The sequence below is a fragment of the Catharus ustulatus genome, chromosome 3 (assembly GCF_009819885.2).
Source record: "Catharus ustulatus isolate bCatUst1 chromosome 3, bCatUst1.pri.v2, whole genome shotgun sequence".
In the NCBI taxonomy this organism is placed as follows: Eukaryota; Metazoa; Chordata; class Aves; order Passeriformes; family Turdidae; genus Catharus; species Catharus ustulatus.
Genome location: NC_046223.1, coordinates 44,439,983 through 44,458,326, shown reverse-complemented (window position 1 = coordinate 44,458,326; position 18,344 = coordinate 44,439,983). Strand labels below are relative to the sequence as shown.

General features: G+C 43.8%; 1 long non-coding RNA gene across 1 annotated transcript in view; it reads right to left on the bottom strand.

The window, feature by feature from the left end:
• Nucleotides 1–8,039: 8,039 nt before the first annotated feature.
• Nucleotides 8,040–18,344, bottom strand: part of LOC116993446 — an 83,044-nt gene continuing 72,739 nt past the window's right edge. The window contains exons 2-3 of the long non-coding RNA XR_004417295.1: nt 8,805–8,912; nt 8,040–8,126 (exon numbers count right to left, since the gene is read on the bottom strand). This is a non-coding gene — a long non-coding RNA (uncharacterized LOC116993446). The remainder of the gene's footprint in view (nt 8,127–8,804; nt 8,913–18,344) is intronic.

Sequence of the window (18,344 nt, the reverse complement as noted above, 5' to 3'; positions counted from 1 at the left end):
GGACAAAACCAGGCAAGTGATAAAGGTTCAACCTGGCTTCTTAGAGATAAGTTCTGCCTAACAAGCCTCTCAGGGCATTTTGGTGAGATCAGTTAGTATGTGATGCTAGTGACATTGCCTCTTTGGTTTTTCTACAGTCTTCTCATAAAGATTTTTTGAAAACTAAATAACCAGGATACTGGAGGTAGGACCCTCATTAACACAAATAGTTGGCTAAGTTATAGAAAATGACAAATGAAAGTAAATGGTCATTTTCCACTGTGGAGTGAAGTTATCAAAGGAGCTGTACAGGTCTTTTACCTGTGGTAATAATCTGTGCCAAGTTTGGGTTCTTTGATGTGTTCATAAATTACCTGGAGAGGGAAGGGAGCCTTGAGTTAGCATTTGTTGGCAGTACCAAGTTGTTCAGGGTATTAAAATGGAAGCAGACTGTTAGGAATTGCAAGAGGATCTAATGAAAGTGACTGGCAATAAAAAGGCAAATCAAATTCTTGCAGATAAATTGTCTAGATTGTGAGTCAAACTGCTGATGTCACTGTGCAAGGGGGGCATATGGAGGGGAGGACAAGCCCCAGTTTGCGGTGATGTGTCGTGTGGTGATGGGCTCTGAGCAGACAGGTCCATGGAAAGAACACCTCTATCCACAGAGACAACCAAAGGCCAAATAAATACCGAGACTTACTGGGAAATGAAGAGAGTATGAAACAAGAAGCCCAGTGCTGCTGCCAGAGATGGGGATCCCAGCTCTCCTCTGTGCAGCTCTGGGTCCCTGCCTGCAAACAGCACAGCCCAAGGTATTCTTACAAGGAATGACTGGGTAGGTGACAACTGCTAAGCCTCAAAAAGGTAGCATTTAAGAGGATGTAAGAAAGATTTAGAAAGTTGTCAATGTCATGGGTGAGATGGCTGGGAATCAACAGCTCTCTGTCTAGGCTGCAAGCCCTAGGCCATGCAACCACTGTTGAGTGGAGCCAGCATGACAAAGGCAAGAGTGATCACTTTGTCTACTGCTCACTCACATGCAAATATATTGACTGTCCAGACTCAGTTGGTCAAGAGGACTCTTGACAGTGTTGCCTATCCGAGTTAAAATATATCTGTATGGTCAAGCTTTGGGCTTGCCTGTAGCAGCAGGGCAGAGTTCCAGGGCTGCCCCAGTTCCATCCTGTCCAGAGAGGGAAAACAGGAGTGCCTTTTATTAACAGCCTGTTGAAATGTCTGCCCAGTGGCAAATAAAGGACCAGACTCAAAAGTGAGCTGCTCAGACACCATTAGCTCCTGTCAGAGTGGTGCCAAAAGAAAAAAACTGGGAAGAGGGAATGTGTTTTTCCCTGCCAATTGAGCAATCTCCAACAACCATTAAAGTGTTTTAATAATGTAATTATTGCAATCTTTTTACCACAGACCAGATTTAAGTGTGGTTTTCAAGGCAAAACTTCATTTTTTCTTTTCACAAGTATGAATCTCACAATAACTCCAGGTCTTCTTAGTGTGGAATGCTAAACAGCTGATTTTACTGTAGCCATTTTACTCTTACAGAAGAAGTATGCCATACACTTTGAGTTTTCCCATTTTTGAGGGAAGAGGGCCATAAAGATTTTGGCACCTTCCTGTTTAAACTAGTTAAGCAAAAATGAGGGAGTTATATCTCAGATGTCGGACCTGCAGGCTCATTTATTATGATGACTGTTGAGCTCGCACATGGTCCTACAATGACAACCTTCCTGTTTAGAGCAGGAATATTACCCGGAGAGCTACATCTTCAGGACCCTCGTGCATCATCCACGATGAGCAGAAACTGAGCTCTGCAAGGGGCAGAGGATCAGCTGAGCTGTGCACACAGCCTGGCTCACACGGCCGAGGGTGGATGGCAGCTTGGGCTGGCGGTGCAGCAGCTGAGCAGCCAGCAGCAGCATCCTCCCACCAAGGCTGCCGGCGCATTTCAGTGCTCATCCCTGTGAGCATCCCCTCCCTGCTGACTTTGGAGGTGGGGGAAGCAGCTCGGAGCCTCTCTCCTGGCTGCCATAGCCCTGCTGACTGCTCTCCTGCAAAGGATGCTCATGCCAGTGCTGCCACTCTCCTAGGGTGTTCGACAGATTTGCTTTTTGTTCTCTTCCCCACTCCATGCATAAATATTGTCGGCTTCAACCTAATTGCATCTTTTTCTGACAGACTGTCTCAGGAGCAATGCAAATGAGCTTTGAAATGTGGAGATCTGGTTTATATTTGTCAGTTAATTGCCTGAGTGGCACAGACATCTAGAGCTGGCACCTGCCTCCTTGTGTTAAGATCCATCTTTGATTTCAGACCCGATGCTGCATGTAGAAGCTGGGCTCCTGGCAGAGGAGGATGTACTCTTTGGACAGTGTCTTGCTGTAGGTGAGAGTGATCTGAAGTCTTAGGGCTGGGTCGGCTTTACTCTGATCACAGAGGCTGTGGGCCAATGCAAGGCAGCACAGATCTGTTCGCTCCTAGGTGAGCTGACCCAGGCTTTACCCAGTGAAGTCCCAGCCTTCTTGCCTGTCTGCCTGGCCCTGTTGTGTGACCATATGCACCTGTAGTGCATGTGCATGGACTCACTTCTCCCTGAGATTTGACTCTGGGGTGCTTATGGGCATAAACAGGGCAGTGGGAAAGGCAGCAACTTCTTTAGTATATTGTCTGACTGCACACAGATGCTGGGAAAAATAGGACATTTTGTTCTTTTTTGACATCTTTATTTAAAAAAAAAATCCCTCACACTTACATATTAGGTCTTGAAACTCAGCCTTTATGTCTTTTGCACTTCATTTCATCCCCTTGTCCAAATTTCTTTATTCAAATCCATGTCAGCTTTGCCCAAACTCCCAGCAGCACACAGATGAAGTTAGTCAAGTACAGAGCTAGCTCTCATACCAAATGTCTGATATCAACCCTGTTTTCTTTCCCACACACTTCTGTCCTTTTTTTGCACTCTCTCCAAGATGACAATCAGCTAAACAACAACACATTTTCTGAGAAACCCGCCTATTGGGCTGTGTAATATCTGACTTCCCTTCAGATAAGCCTTACTGCTCCTGCTGCCTCTCTACAGCAACACATCAAATTAACTGAGTGCAAAATGCCCCACTGCAAGCAACACATACTTGAAACTACACCATGGCCCTAGTCCTAGCTCTGACATTTGCTAGCTCATCCCAATGCAGAACACAACAGAGACACACTGGAAAGGTTTGATGTCTCCCACTGACTCAAATGTCATGGTATCTCCATGCTGACTGACAGGTGCATTAGAAATTCATAGACCAATTTATCTGCACTACAGCAGGAATTTGGGGTGGATGACTTCAAGGCTGGAAGCATCTGCCAGCCTAGGTCTGCAAAGCATAAGCTTCAATGGCCCTCTGGCTAAATTATCCAACCATTGGAGAAACCAATTCAAAGCAGCTCTGAGGCTTCATCCCTGGTGGTTCATCATCTTTCCCAAGGAAGCAACAGACATGGGTTGTTAGGACTGTGCAGAAACAGCAGGCAGTCAAATGCATGTACATGTGTGGGATCAGAGCTTAAATCTCCATGAAACCTGCAGGAGGGATAAAACTGGTATCTTGCATCTGTTGCTAGGGAGCTGGGACCATAAGGCAGGAACCATAGCAGTCTGTGTATGGAGAAAGCACTAGAAGAGATGAGCTTTCACATAGGATTTGCTTTCCTTTAAAATCTGTCAAAGACTATGAGGTGCAAAGACAAGTATTGTTTGGAGAAATTAAACCACAAATACACATAGAGGAGGGAAAAGTGTATTCAGGGGAATATCACCACACTTCTCAAAATCCTGGTTGGCCACTTAAGTCCCTATTCCTGTTTTGCACGTGGGGAAATGTGGTCAGATATTGTTAAGGCTGGAAACCACCCTACAGCTGAATATGAAGCTGTGTGGCTCAGCCAGCTGTTGGGAATGGTTTGCACTTTCACATGGAAGAAGCAGACCATTACCAACTCCTGTGCTGTGCGCTGGTATCTGCTCTTCTCCCAGGAGCAGTACGTTGATTTTGCTCTTGACAGGCAGCTCTGTCTATCCCTATTGAGACAAACTTATCCCAGCTATAGTCCACCAGAATGAGCTGAATAACACCAGGGACAAATGTGGGTCTTGCAGATTTTCACGCTGTTGCCTTTGGCAGCACTGCAATATGCAAACACAGCTGATGTTCAGTATTGGTAGTTCTTCATGCTTTATTTCTTGCAGAGGGTAAATGCATGTTGTGGGGGTCTTTATTTTGCCTTTATTCAAAACTCATCTTTTCCTGCGTCATGTAGTTAACAAAATGCTCCAATTAATTGGAATGTGGAATTTTTAAAATCAGCCTTCTGATTCTGCACTTCCACTGCTTACTAACAAACCAATACATGCTGCCCCAGGGTATTTACCACAGAATAACAACCAGATGGGTTATTTTGCTTCAAGCTGTTAACCTGAGCTGATTACTAAAACCCTGGAAAAGGCTTATATACTTTATCCCTTTATTGATGTCAGAAAGTTCTACAGAATATATTTCTCATACTCCCCCTGATAACTTTTCCAGAAGTACAAGGTTGATCAGCATCTCTTGATAAGGAAACAATTTCTAAACATTTATTCATATATATTTAAAGTGTTTGCTAATCTGTGCTTTCTATTTTCAGTGCCTAAATAGAGACTTTTGGGGGCTCATTTCCATTAAAGCTGATCATTTGCAGTGCTCAGTATTGAGTTGTGGCATCCCACTTTGCATCCTGTTTCTGTCCATGCTAAGAACCTAATTTGAGTCTGGAGATTATGCCCTGGGAAGAGGCAGTGAAACTTCAGCATTGTGGAGCTGGGGATGGTGACATCTAAGGTTCTTTTTGGATCAGTTCCCAGGAAACTACCCACATAAATTTGTGTTGGTCTGCCTTGTAACATGAAACAACTACTCCCTTTGCAGTTCCTGCTACATTGCTCTCTGTTGTGTAAGTTACCCCAAGCACATTAAAAAAAACCCAAGTCTGCCTTTGACTCTAATAATCCTCATGTCAATTTTATTTGTTCCAACAGAGGAGCGGCTACAATAAACATAAAACAAAGAAATGAGGAAATCTTCATCACAGAGTGCTTTTACTAGTATCTTGTACTAATAAACACAGTTGTCTATTTGGAAAGATGCCTCCAATCTGTTGATTTATTTTATATTAGCAGTGCTGTGAGTGCTGGCTTCGCTGCTTTTATAAGACAAGTAGCAGAAAGAGGGCTGCCTCACAGGGGAGTTATGGAAAATCAGCTTGGCCTTTTCTGTAAACACTGTTTTATGCCCATCAGCTGGAAGATAATTTCTGAGCAATTGAGAGGGCTCATTGTCTCAGCCTTTCTGTTTGCTTCTGTCAGGCCAAGTTCTGTTCCTGCTTGAATCGGTTGCATTATTCTTGCTGACTTCAGTAACACAAGAGCGTGGCCAAAAGCCTTCAGCTGAAGAGTTGTGATGGGTCACTGACAGCCTCATGGTCACCATGGTCAACCTGTGTCCATGAATGCAGGCTTCAGTGCCCAGAGAGCTCCGGGGAAGGTCCACAGCCTGCTGCTGTCCTGGTGGAAGGGGAAAAGCCAGCTGCAGTTGTACTCTCCATCCAGCAACACTCAAACCCAAGGGTTTGCTCGCCTGCACAGGGAAAATCTGAATGTTTTCAATTTTACTGATTGTTTTTTAAATCTAATCAGATTTCACTCTTGAAATGAGATAATGAGGCAGCTCTGGAAGCCACTGGGTGTGAGGCACAGGGCAGAGCTGCTTGCCAAGCGCTGCTATTCACCACTGAGTGCCAGTCCCCTTTATCAGGCAGTTCCAAGACTCCCTTCCTCTGAGAAGGTGGAGACCTTGCTTGAGCTACAGCACTGTTCAAAGCTTTCTCTTCCTCACAGTTCTTGGCCATCTTCCTTGGTCAGCTTTTGAAGTATTTTTGTACCTTGTTGCTTTAGAGCATGTGCATGCTGGTGCTGTGGGATGTAAGCAGCAGCATCCCAGCAAAGGCAATGCCCCATGAGGAGAGAGAGTGCTCGAGATGATGCTCTCAAGCTGCAGTAGCTCATATCAAGGACCATGCACTTTTGCTGTCTCCTACAGCAATGAGGAAAAGTGCTGGTTTTCCATAAGACCCAGCCCTAGATGTTAGGTCATCAGTTTATCATGTTTATCATGGTTCACAGCTGCAGAGAAAAACAAAGATACAGTGTCTCTTGAACTTCAGACACCAGTTGGTAAGGAAGAGATCCAACAAATATGGTCACAGAACAAATAAAAGGACAAGTGTTTGTTTGGGAGATCCTGTCTTCCCAGGCTGACGACTGTCTTGGTGTACACTTGAGCACAGAGGGCATGGGGAGGAAGGGCTTGTGCTGCAGCTGCAGCAGAGTTTATGCAGCCACTGTGTGGTGATGCCTCTAATTGGGCTGCTCAGAAGGTGCCATCACAGCTTCTCTCAGAGACTCTTAGTGAGCTCTGAGATGGTGTTAGTGAGAACTGAGACTGTTTTAGTGAGCCCTGAGACTGCCTTGGTGAGTTGGTGAGTGCTCACACTGTGGGCAGGGAGCCCAGCTGGATGCAGAGTGCCCCATCTCCTGTATTCCCCCATCAAGTCTCCCTTACAAAGCAGGAATAAGAAGCATTATTTCCAGTCCCTGTAAGTTCTTCTGTTACTTGGATCTGACAAATATTATTTTTACCTGGAACTAGAGATTTGGCTTAGAGGATTGGCCAGGTCTGTTTAAGCCATTAGCCACTGTGTGCTACATACATGGAACAGCAGACCATGGCATGGGACTCACGGTTATAGCCCCGCTAAAACCCTTATTCATTATCCTGAATTTTTGTTCAAAAAACCTCCAAAGATGTAGGGAGCACAGATTTCCCTGCACAGTACACCTGATCTGTTTTTCCAGCTGAAGCTTGTGTAAGGATTCCTCTGGTGCCACCAACACTGCAGATCCACTCTTGCACCCCAGCCCTCAGCCACAAGGTTCCACAATCCATAATGCCCAGTGGCAGATAAAAAATCACAACTTTTTTACACTTTGATATTACTCAATTTTTTATATAATCTATTTGTTCTACTGTGAGAAATTTGCAGAAGTTTACAAGGCCAGCCTTAAGTGTTTGCAACACTTTTTTCCAAATTTATTTTGCAAGCATGAATGCAGCACTTAGGCCCAGAGAGGGACTGAAAATCCTGAGGATCCAATGGAGCATCCATGCCACAGCAGTGCCAGACTGCAAAGATGCCTCTTGTTGTGTGCACAATGCAAAGACCTTGGGAAGGACACCAATCAGCCTGGAAGATCTCGTGGTTTAGGCTGGGTAGCTACAGTGTAGGGGGTAGAAATGGGAGCAAGGAGGGAAAGTAACACACTGTTCTCATGTGCTCACTGGGAACACCAGGGATAGACCTACATGGTCCTGCTGTCCTTGTAGTGTCACTGCCCAGGAGAGCTCAGCACCCCAAATTTGTCATGATATCTGCTTCCCTATCAAAGCTCCCCAGTTTTCTGCCTGGGCTTCCTGGGGAAACAAGATGCAATTAGAGCAAAAAGAGATCCCTTGCCCCTCTCCAAGGGGGGTTCAGTAGCAACAGCTGCACCCCACCCTCCCCAAATGGGTGATGCAGCAATATGGGGATATTGGGGCTTTAGAAACAGGATTTCCTCACTTTGCAGGAGCAAGGGAGACAGTGTGAAATTCAGGTGCCAGCATGCAGCCTGGTGGCTGCTCTGGAGCCGATTCCTTTGAACCCTGGCCTCTGCTGCCATTCCCCACAGCTGTGATGTTAGTTGTGTGCTGACTCCTGGTTTTGTGACACAAAAATTGCTCCACCTTAGGCCTTGCTTCTGCTAATCTCACAATTAATTTCAGCAAGTTAACCCCGGTTTTAACTTTATTGCAATCTGAAGGACTTCTGAGATAGGAAACACAGGGCAGTGGGTGGGGTTGTTAAAGTATGTTTAAATATAATTTTTCATACCTGGGCAATCCCAGAAAGACATCAGCAGGTGATAACCTCTGGTGCCAAACATTCTGCTCCACTGATGAAAGCACCCGGTACATCTGAGCGCCACACACACTCCTCTCCTCCCATGACAACTGAGAAATACAGAGAAAAAAGGGAAGGAATGAGCACAGTCATATCCTCAGCCATTTATTTAAGCTGTGGTTATTGACTACAATGCCCTTACATTTCTATGCATTACACAGCAGGTGATGTTTCTGTTTTGGATAGTATCACTGAGGGAAGGGCTAGGACATTTTATAGAGATCTAGCAACAAGACAAAGTGCTGTGTAAGAATTTAATACTATTATTTAATAAGGAATTCAGCATAGTGTATTTAAGCTCACACCCTTATACAGCTTTTTTTACTATCAGTTACAAGCAGGACTGTAAAGTACATTTCCCTTGGGATGGTTGTCTGTACATCACTAATGATTGCTGTTGTAAAGAGTGACCATATTAAATGTTGAAGTTAGAAAAAGATTTTACAAAGCTGGGCTATGAGGTATGAGGAGTTATTTCAGATAAACAGCCCAAGTACATCTGTTTCCCTCTAAATGTTATCTTAAACTTTAGTGTTGGGTTTTCTGGCAGAGAAATCAAACTTCAGGCAGACTTTGAACACCCAGATATTATTTTCTTTTTGTTTGCTGATCATGACCTTTTCTTATGGCGGCCTCAAGGAGTCGGAGGAGCTGGATTTTCCTCTGTTACACCGAAGTAACTCTTTTGAATTGCCGCAAGGTGAATGCTGACTTCTCTGTTACCTTACCTGCTCTCACAGAGGCAGTGAGCTGCCCAAGAGGTCTGTCTGCCACTTCCAGTAACATGGCCACGAACACAGTGTTCCTGGCCTTGCAATTCACCATCGTGCAAACAGCTGGAACAAATTGAAACCAAGCAGGAGACAGTATTGTTACCATATGTATTCCTTATCTTGATTTATTTTCATTGAGTAAGTTTTTAAAGAGTTTTTAAGAACTCAAGTGCTATCAAGGATTCTAGATACTTCCAGAAAAAACAAAGACTACAGGTAGGAAGTTATATTTTAAAACAACATGTTTCAAATGCTGTTTGTTTTCCCCACAGGCATTTGAACATGATATATTTTTTCCTGTATTTTTATCCCCACTTTGAAAGCCAGGATAAAGTGCTACAGGCAGAACTGAAAAGGGATAGAAAGTATTCAAAGTTATCTAAAGGCTTTTCTATTTTGCAGACTGCTTCTTTTAGGACTGAGAGATAATGAAGGCTTGTGGGGAAAAAAATGTTTAGTGATATACTGTCTGATATGCCCTGTGTCCAAAAATTAACATAACTGGAGTGAAAATGCCAATATATCGAGTGCAAATGCAAATTTACAGATACTCAGTGGAGGTGAGTTGAATACCATTAAGATCTCTTACATAGGCTTATATCTATGGGTTCTTTACCAAGAAAATGTCCTCGAAGAAGAAGAGTACGGGGTTACACGAATGACACTTCTACCTAAGAGGGAGGTAGCACTCAACTCCAGAGCCCATATCCAACTGGAAAAGTGGGAAAATCTGCATGTTCTTCTGCTGAACAAACAACATGACTGTACTGACCTGAAAGACAAGTACCAATTTTGAATTCATGGGGTTTGACTTTATTGACCCATTCGACAACTTCAGAGGCATCAAGCCTGACTCACCCTGGTTTTGGTGAGAGCAGGGCTAGTGAAAAACCTTCATGAGGTGGTAATTTGGGCACAAGCTTCCTCTGGTTGTGCCTTTCTGTGCCTTCAGGTGCTTGTTCATGAAGCCTCCTTTAACTCCCACTGCCAATGTGCATCAGCAGGGGCAACTCCTGGGGCTGGACATGGGGACAGTGACACATACAAACGTTGTCTGCAGTGCCTAGGGAAGAGTCTAGACACTTCAAGTCCTGTTTCCTTTGAGATAACCCTGAGTTTTGAAGCTCAGTCATCCTTGTGGGTCCCTTCCAACTCAGCTTATCCTGTGATTCTGTGATTCTGTGATTCTGTGATTCTGTGATTCTGTGAATATGAAAAGCCGCTTTTCTTCCTCAAACAGGATGCTTCAACTCTGTTTCCAGGTCTTACCGTAGCACTTTCCAGGGAAATACTTTTGGCCCAATGAGTAAGGCAATGGTTCAGATGGGAATATTCACTCTGCCAGGCTGCAGGCAGCACTGCTTGCTCAGACCCCTCCGCCCAGGTTTGATGGGGGAACTCAGCCCTGTGTCAGAGCCTCCAAGGGAAGGCAGCTGCGCTTCCAGAGGTTTCTGTCTGCAGCTCCCACAGTAAGGTGATTTATCATCCCAGGCTGTTCTGAATAGGTACACAGATCAAAGCAGGACACCACCCATTTTCATTGTCTTCCTGCAAATCTGATCTCAGTGGCAAACTATTACTGGCTTCAACATAAATATCATTGGGTCCACTATAAATAGAAGTGATGCCTGTTTTAGAAACAGTCAGAAATGCTTCCTTCCAACCCCTGCCAACCTTTGTCTCCTATTTTTAAGCTCTTTTTCCATTCCAGTCACTTTTTTATCTTTCCTTTAATGTCTTTGTACAAAAGCCATTAATCTACTGTATGGAAAACTGTCAAATGCTTCTGGAAAATCAAAATATTCTGCTACCCACTAAATTGCCCTTATCTGTCATGGCAGTGGTATCTTCAAAGGATTCCTGAAGAGTAGTTAAGCATGACACGATCCTCCTGTGCCTCAGTCTTTGCTGGCTTCCTCTAATCTAGCTGGGGTTTGGTAACCCTTCTCTTACTATACCCCTTGAAACGACTCCCAAGCACTTTCCCCAGAACAAATGTCCAACTCACTGGCCATATTGCTTCCCAGATTGTCTTATTAATCTATTTTATTTTATTTTCTCAAACAAGAGTCGTGTTTGCCAATTCCCAGCTCTCACATAACATTTCCTCTACTTGGACCTTTTACAAATGCGACTGCTTGCTTCCCTGATTGCTGTGCACACTCCCTCAGATACCAAGGGGTCTGCAGTGTGGATCATAGTGGATTTCTGCCACTTGGTAAGTCCTGCATGCACTTCTGGACAGAGCTTTCTCTTTTGCAGCTGGAAATCTGATCTCACACTAGAGCAGGCTCCTTTCTCCAGCAGAGTTTATAGTTTGCATTTTCCTGAATAGAAACATCCATTACCTATTCTGTTAATAATTTAGTGCAGCAGCTAATGATTGTGTAAAAAGAGAGTATGTCTTTGGAAACTAAAGCCAACTTAAACCAGCTGACTTGAACATAGTTTCAATACTTCTAACCAGGGGATGGTCTCAGGGACAGGGAGCGGGAATTGTTGCTCCATCCCCAGGTAATGGGCTGCAGCAGGGAGGTAGAGACATAAACAATTCTGCATCAGCCAGAGACACTTCTTTAGATGGCTTTGTCTTGCTGCAAGAGTCCTTGCAGGTGCCTGGGTGCCCCAGGTCAGACTTAACACAGTCAGAAAATCTGTCAGAAAGTCCATTTGGGCATACTGAGAGGGGATAGGCATCAGCACAGAACACTAACTCTGTCTGTCCTCCTTAAAAGTGTTTTTTTTCTAGATTATTAGCTCCAGGCTCCAAATACTGTTCAGTACTGACCAGACTCAGGTGCGATCTTCTCCTCCCACACACACATATTGCTAACATCTGTTAATATTCTTCTGGTTCAGTTTCTCAGCCCAGGAAGTGCTAACCTTGACACACATATTTAATTTCAAGTGCAGAAGACTGTTGATGGTAAAGCACTTACTGAGCCTGCTTGGATGAATACATAAGTTAATAGCTTTCTGTTGGACTCATGTATATGCATGATGCTAATGACAGCTTTTACATGAATTCCTGCAGGGAAACAGTGCACACTCTGTATTAATATCCCATCTCCATTTGACTCTGCAATTTCACATATTAATTGATTAACAGCAGCCAGAAGGAATGAACAAGAACGCCAGGCCAATTTTCTAAGGCCTGGCCAGCACATAAAGGGCTTAATGGATCTCTGTCTGCCATGGACCCAGGCTTGACCTTACTGAAAGTAATGGTAGTGTTGTGCTCATTTCAGCTGCAATTAATAGAGATTCAATAGTTATACCTTAGGAGAGGGGATCCAAAGAATGTGAATACCATGATGTCTGTGCTTCATAACTAAAAGTACCAATTTCTACACCCAGAATTGGTTGGCCAAAGGCAATTCAGGAACTACCAAATGATAGTCAGAAATGAAAAAAAAAAAAAAAAAAGGAAAAGAAAAAGAAAAGAGCTAAAAGCAAGATAGGAACTTCCTTATTTTTGAGACTAGCGTGTACTCTCTCCATCCTCTAAGCATACTGTTTTGAACTCAAAAATCATTTCTTGGCATTTAGACAGATCTGTAAGCAGTTTAAATCATTTTAGTTTATACACATGTAGATGTGTACAAGTATGCATTTCTGCAGAAGTTCCCATATAGGGTCATTTTTACAGTAATGAGAAATCTCCCCTCTTCAGTGCTCGTTTCTCTAAGAAGATTTGGGCAGTGAATTTTGCTGGTTAAAATGAGTCATCTAGACTTTGCAGGTATGTTCAGGGAGGCCCCAGGCTGGCCTGGACTAGGTATCTCAGGGAGCAAGAAAACCACAAAGATCACTCCCTCATTGCCTATTTTCCTAATGCTGCATCGTGCTGGAACTCCCAGGTCTCCTCAGTAGTCCTGAGGGTTGTCTTACATAGAAGGAGTCTCCTTCTGGCTTGTTAGGATAAATTATAAGCACTTTCTCCTCCAAAATGTAAGGACAAGGTCTTGGATGTCAGAGAATAAGGTGCAGAGCTTCCATGGGGCTGCAGGCCACTCACCCTGGCATTGGTGAGGGCACCTTCCTCCACTTGAGCAAGTCAGAGCATCTTTCCTCTCCACTGGCTCCTTGAGGGCCATCAACAGTAGGAACAGGAGTGTCTTCTCCTGCCTTTGTTCAGTGTGTCTTCAGTGAACTTTTGCCAGGGAACTAAAAGATGTTGAAAGGTTTTTAACTGAGTCAACCTCTCACTTCCCTGCAGATAACACTGCTTCACAACTGAGATGCTTCTACTAGCACTGCACAAACGATTGTTTTCTAGAAGAAAGGTTGTACATATAAGGATTGTGTTATAAATCATCTTTTTCATTAGAACTTTAAAGTGGTCTGTAGACTATTACCAAGGCTTGGGATACAGGTTTTAAATGAGATGCACTCTTTGTTTCATGTCTTCATTCCCAGACAAAAGTCATATCAGAAGACTGAAGTATTTTTTTTTCTGAGGTTGGTGTGTTGCTAACAAACACATAAGCCAGCTCTTAAATACATAAACCCATCTAAGTGATCTGGACATTTCTCCAGCTTTTTCAGTTATTTAATTTACTTTTTGCTCACAGAATTTGCATTTAGTGCCATGTAGGTTTCATTTGGTACAGCTCTTCTCACACATGGTTTTCAGTGAACTGCAAGCTGAGGTTAAACACTGCGCTATCAGTGGGCAGGGAGTAAGGTTGTTCTGCTACACCTTTCCTCTTTAACCTGGTCAAATCAGGGTGAAACAGCCTGTCTATGCTTGCAATGTCATGTGTACTGAGACAGGATGAGGATTTAACATGCAGTAATATTCCTGAAGAACCTCACAGTGACTGTCCTGGTGGCAGAGGAAGAGCCTGTGTCTGGCACAAGCTACAGACATGGCTGGAAGACTTCTGGTTGCTGAAAAACAAGGACCCACATGAAGTAAATCAGGAACACATCTAAGTTCCTCTGCTTCTTCAGTCCCCTTGGCCAATAAATACAATAATAATGAGCCCTTAGCCCTTTTTCTCCCATTCTTTTTTTGTCTTGTCCATATACTCTGCAAATTCTTCTGGGGCAGAGACTGGCCTTGGAACTCTAGAGGCATGTTGCTCCCTAGGGCCAGAGGAGCAGTGTGCAACTTCGAGCTACTGCTTTGTTTTGATACTTAAATGTTTTGAAGGAAATACTACATGGTATGTATTGCTAGCTGCTCTGTGATCCCAGTGACAAGGCAGAAGTGCTCATCACAGTGCATGGGACTTCCAGATCTGCCTGTACCCAACTCTGGTGCAGGTCACACTCTGCCAAACCATTCATGCACATATCCAGATTCTGAAAGGCCCAGCTAAAAGATTTCTTCCATCAGTCCATTTTCTGATACTAGTTCTCTTGATTCACCTTCTCTGCTGAGCCAGCACAGCTGGCCACAAAGCCTCTCTGCTTTTGCAGTGGCTGAGAGCTAATTAGCAGCTAGCCAGTCCACAAGCATTGGCTGAGTTAGCATCTCAGTAGCTGCCCAGATATTTTCAGGATTTTTAGGTTACACATGCAGTATACATGTGCAATTTCCCTGGCACCAAGGCAGGGGATGTGAGCACTGCCTGCACTGGGGTTTTACAGGGATAGGAAAGATTCTGCCTGGGACCCATCAGGGCTGGCTCATTTCACACCATCTCTGAATCCTCCAGTTTGTTTAAGCAGAGCAAAAGAGGAAATGGAAGCTCTTTTTGCCAAAGTCACTAAAGACAGAGGGAAACAAGGAAAGGAAACCCAAAATGCTGATTTAAAAGCCTGTTTCCAGGCTCTGGTGTAAGATGATATTAAGTGACGGGGAACACACACACACATCTCACCACTTCCTCTATCTTGGAAGATGACAGGAAGGACGAGGCCATTCTGCTTTGAGGATGAGCTAAGTTAAGCCCTTAAAATGAAACAAAGACAATTTGTAGACCCCTGATAAAAACCCTGCGTGTGGCATAGAAAGTTTCCACTGCCTTCCAACAGCTTTGTTATAATCTTATCGCCTGCTGCTGACTTATCCAAACAGCTGCCTCCTACCTACTTATCTCTGTAGAGGAGTGAGGGAAATCACAGTATATAACAAAGAGCTGTGGACCACACATGCACACATTCAGAAAGTCCCATGCACACAGGACTCTGAATTTTGAGAAGCAGAAACTCTTCCATTACTAAATACAAGATTTACCTTCATCTTGTTCTTGTTCCTGCTGCTATCAGTTATAGCACAAATGGGTGTTTACTCTCCACCACCATTTCACCCAGGTGAAAGAACAGCTCTTACAGCTTTTCATGGCACAGCTCTCAGTCTTACAGCTCCCTGGGAGCAATTTTCTGCATATTAAACTTTTCCCAGTGGAAGCATGTTTGAAATGGTGCTTTCTATCCTCTGATGAAGTGGAGCACATCTGAATGTCAAAGACACAGCTCTGGCTCCTTCATGCATAGAAGGAAATTAAATAATTGTCTCCACCTGGAAAACTTCAAGTCTAGGAAATGGTGAATTAGGGTAGCAGCTCCTAGCCATGCTGCTGCTCTGAAACACAGATACTTTGGGATGAAAGTTGTATCCAGTGAGTCATCTGCGTTGGCCTTGCTTGAAGTACATGCTGATCTCTTACATGCAGAACTTGTCCAAGAATAAGGTGTGCACAGTGAGCATGAAAGGTGGGAGGCCTATTTTACATCACTGATGTACATGTTGCCCAGGGAGATAGCGAAATCTCCATACTTGGAAATATTCCAAAGCCCTTTGGACACGGCCCTGGGCAACCTGCTGTAGAGCAGAGCCCTGCTTGAACAGAAGCATTAGACAATATGACTTGCTAAGGTCTCTTCTAGCTTTAACCCTTCTGTGATCAATTCTGTGACACCACTGGCATTATCAGCAGCCCTTGCAAAACTTCCTCGCTGACAGAACGGCTTCATCTGTACTCCAGCAAATCTCCAACGCTTCAAGGACTTGCAGATTTTTTGATACCGTGTATGGTCCCCTTGAGTTGGCATTGCAGCTGCAGGTCCTAGGGGAGCGCTGAATGCAGTTATGGTGAGCTGTGGCCCACAGTGAGCTGGGTCAGTGCCAACAGCAGTGATAATGTGCCAACAGCAGTGATAATGTGCCAGCAGAGCTCTCTGTTAGCTGCCATCCTGAGTCCCCTCCAACTCCAAGACACTCATAATTGTTTGGCTTGATAAGAGAAGTTCTCCTTATATCTAGCTGAAATATTCTCCATCTGATGATTTTTCTCCAGCTTTTCTTGGTCCCTCATCTCCTGACATTAAGAATTCACATTCCCTGTCCTTTTTGAGGAGCTACACTGTCTTTCTGCCATGTATTATCTACCAAGCCTGGTCCCCTTTCTCTGCCTTCTCTGACTTCTCTCCCGTTCTTACTCCTGGGGTCCCCTCTGTCATGGAAGGATTTGAATCCACTGCTCTGACAAACAGAATAAAGTATTTCTCATATATGAAACCTCATGTTTTAAAGCCACAAATAGTTTCCCAACTCAGCTGTAAGTCTGTAAGCCCAGTGTGATTTACCTTAGACCCTCAGGACTTACATGCACTAGGCAGAGGTCAGGGAGGGAGCCCATAGGACTCTCTCGTGGAAAGGAAGATTTTCAAGAATACAGATATGGTCAAGCAAGGTCCAGAGCACCTCAAGATGCTGTTCTTGATTCTGGGGGTCCAGCCCCCTAGAAGCCTTCACAAGGCTGTATCCATCTCCATGGAAGCAGAAGATAGCCCAGAGCATTGTTTTTGCTGGGACTGCTGTACATAGCTCCAAGGTTTTCACTTCATTTTTCCCTTTAACTTCCAAACTGAATTTTGCCCAGGCCAAATAAAAATCACTGCTCAGAATTGGAGAGTCACAATATTCCTTCCTGAGAAAGGCACTTCACTGTCCTCCCTTTTTTAGCCCTTTCCTCAGAATCATCACAATCAAGTTGTCAATAAGGAGAACACTGGACATTTTTGGTCCTTTTTCACATGGGCCAGTTGTTTGCACCAGCACAATTTGCTTCATGAGAGACAGATCTCCACAAAGTGCTGGTTAAGCTTCAGTATTTATTGTGTATCCTCTGGTGTTTAAACTGACTGAAATCCCATGCTTTTATTTTGTTTTTGTTAATTTGGGATCTCCTCCAGGGTAAATTTAATCCAAAAGCAAGAGTCATCTTAAACAGTGAAAACACTGGACTGTATAGCCATAGCAGTTTCTTAGTATGCAATATGTTTATTTGAGATACAGATTGTAAAGTATAACAAGGCTGCTACTAATTTGTACTGTGAAGGGGTGAAAAACAAAGCTCAGTGGAGTCACAGCCTCACTTGGTCATCTGAGGCACAGATGCCAATTTTTGATTTTTTTTCTGAAAGACTGACTCATGGTGTTTCTACTGTTCTCCTGAGAAATTGGCTGTATAGCCATGTGAGTACTTAAGGATCTCAGCTTTCTCACCCCTGCACATTGGGAAGGAAAAGGTTGTAAATATGAAACTTGAAGGTTCAAATAGAAGAGGGCAAATTAATTGGACCTGAAATCTTATTATCTCAATATCTCCTGATTATTGACCCTGGCCCACTTGCAATAAGCAACACTGCAAAGGCTTATTCAAAATCTGAACTCAAACTAATCCGCTGAAGATCTTGGGAGATGCAGCAGGAGAACCTGACCCTCCTCAGCCAGAAAAGCAATAGTGAACCTGACAAAGAAGCCCTTTCTGGCTTCATTTCTGCATTCAGATTTAAGGGAAGAATACAGATGTTTTTTAGCTGTCTAAAAATGATGATGGTCTTTGAAACCTTTTGCTAGCATTGCATCAAGATGTTTTTGAGAAAATTCCATGGCTATGAAATGAGATTTTTGTTTGTTTTTAAAGCAGGAGTTTCCAAACAGATTGCCACCATTTAATAGGTTTAAGAGTAAGAGATTTGAAACCTCTCAGAAAATCTGCAAAATATGCTGTAAGGGATCTTCCCAGCAGGTGGTTTAGCCATGCTGGACAATTCTGCGAAATAAAGATAAGCCCTGGCTGTACAAAGGCAGTTTTCAAAAAAAATCATTTTTCAATAACTATTAGTAGGACTATTTCTTAAAGTCAGTCTCACTCTATTTAAAGGCTCTCATGCTAACACCTTTTTTCTTAACCAAACCCAGCATTTTCCTGACCACCACCTTTCCAGTGAAGCTCTACAAAAGGGGTGCAATGAAACGCAAATCCTTCTGAAGCCTGCCCGGTTTCAGATTTCATTATAAGCCTGAAACTCGACCCACATTCGTCCAAAAGTTCAGTAAGGGTTCGTGAACTTTTCTAGCCCAACTGGATTGATTTATGATTTTGTGTCACAGTACACAAATCACGTGGCTGCAGAATAAGGCAAATCTCGGCGAGCCTGAGCACTAAGCCAAGCAAATCAGACCCATGGCCTCTCCCCTTCCACCCTCTCCTTTTCCCAAAAAGGGTGGATGCTGACTGAATCCCCAGTGAATTT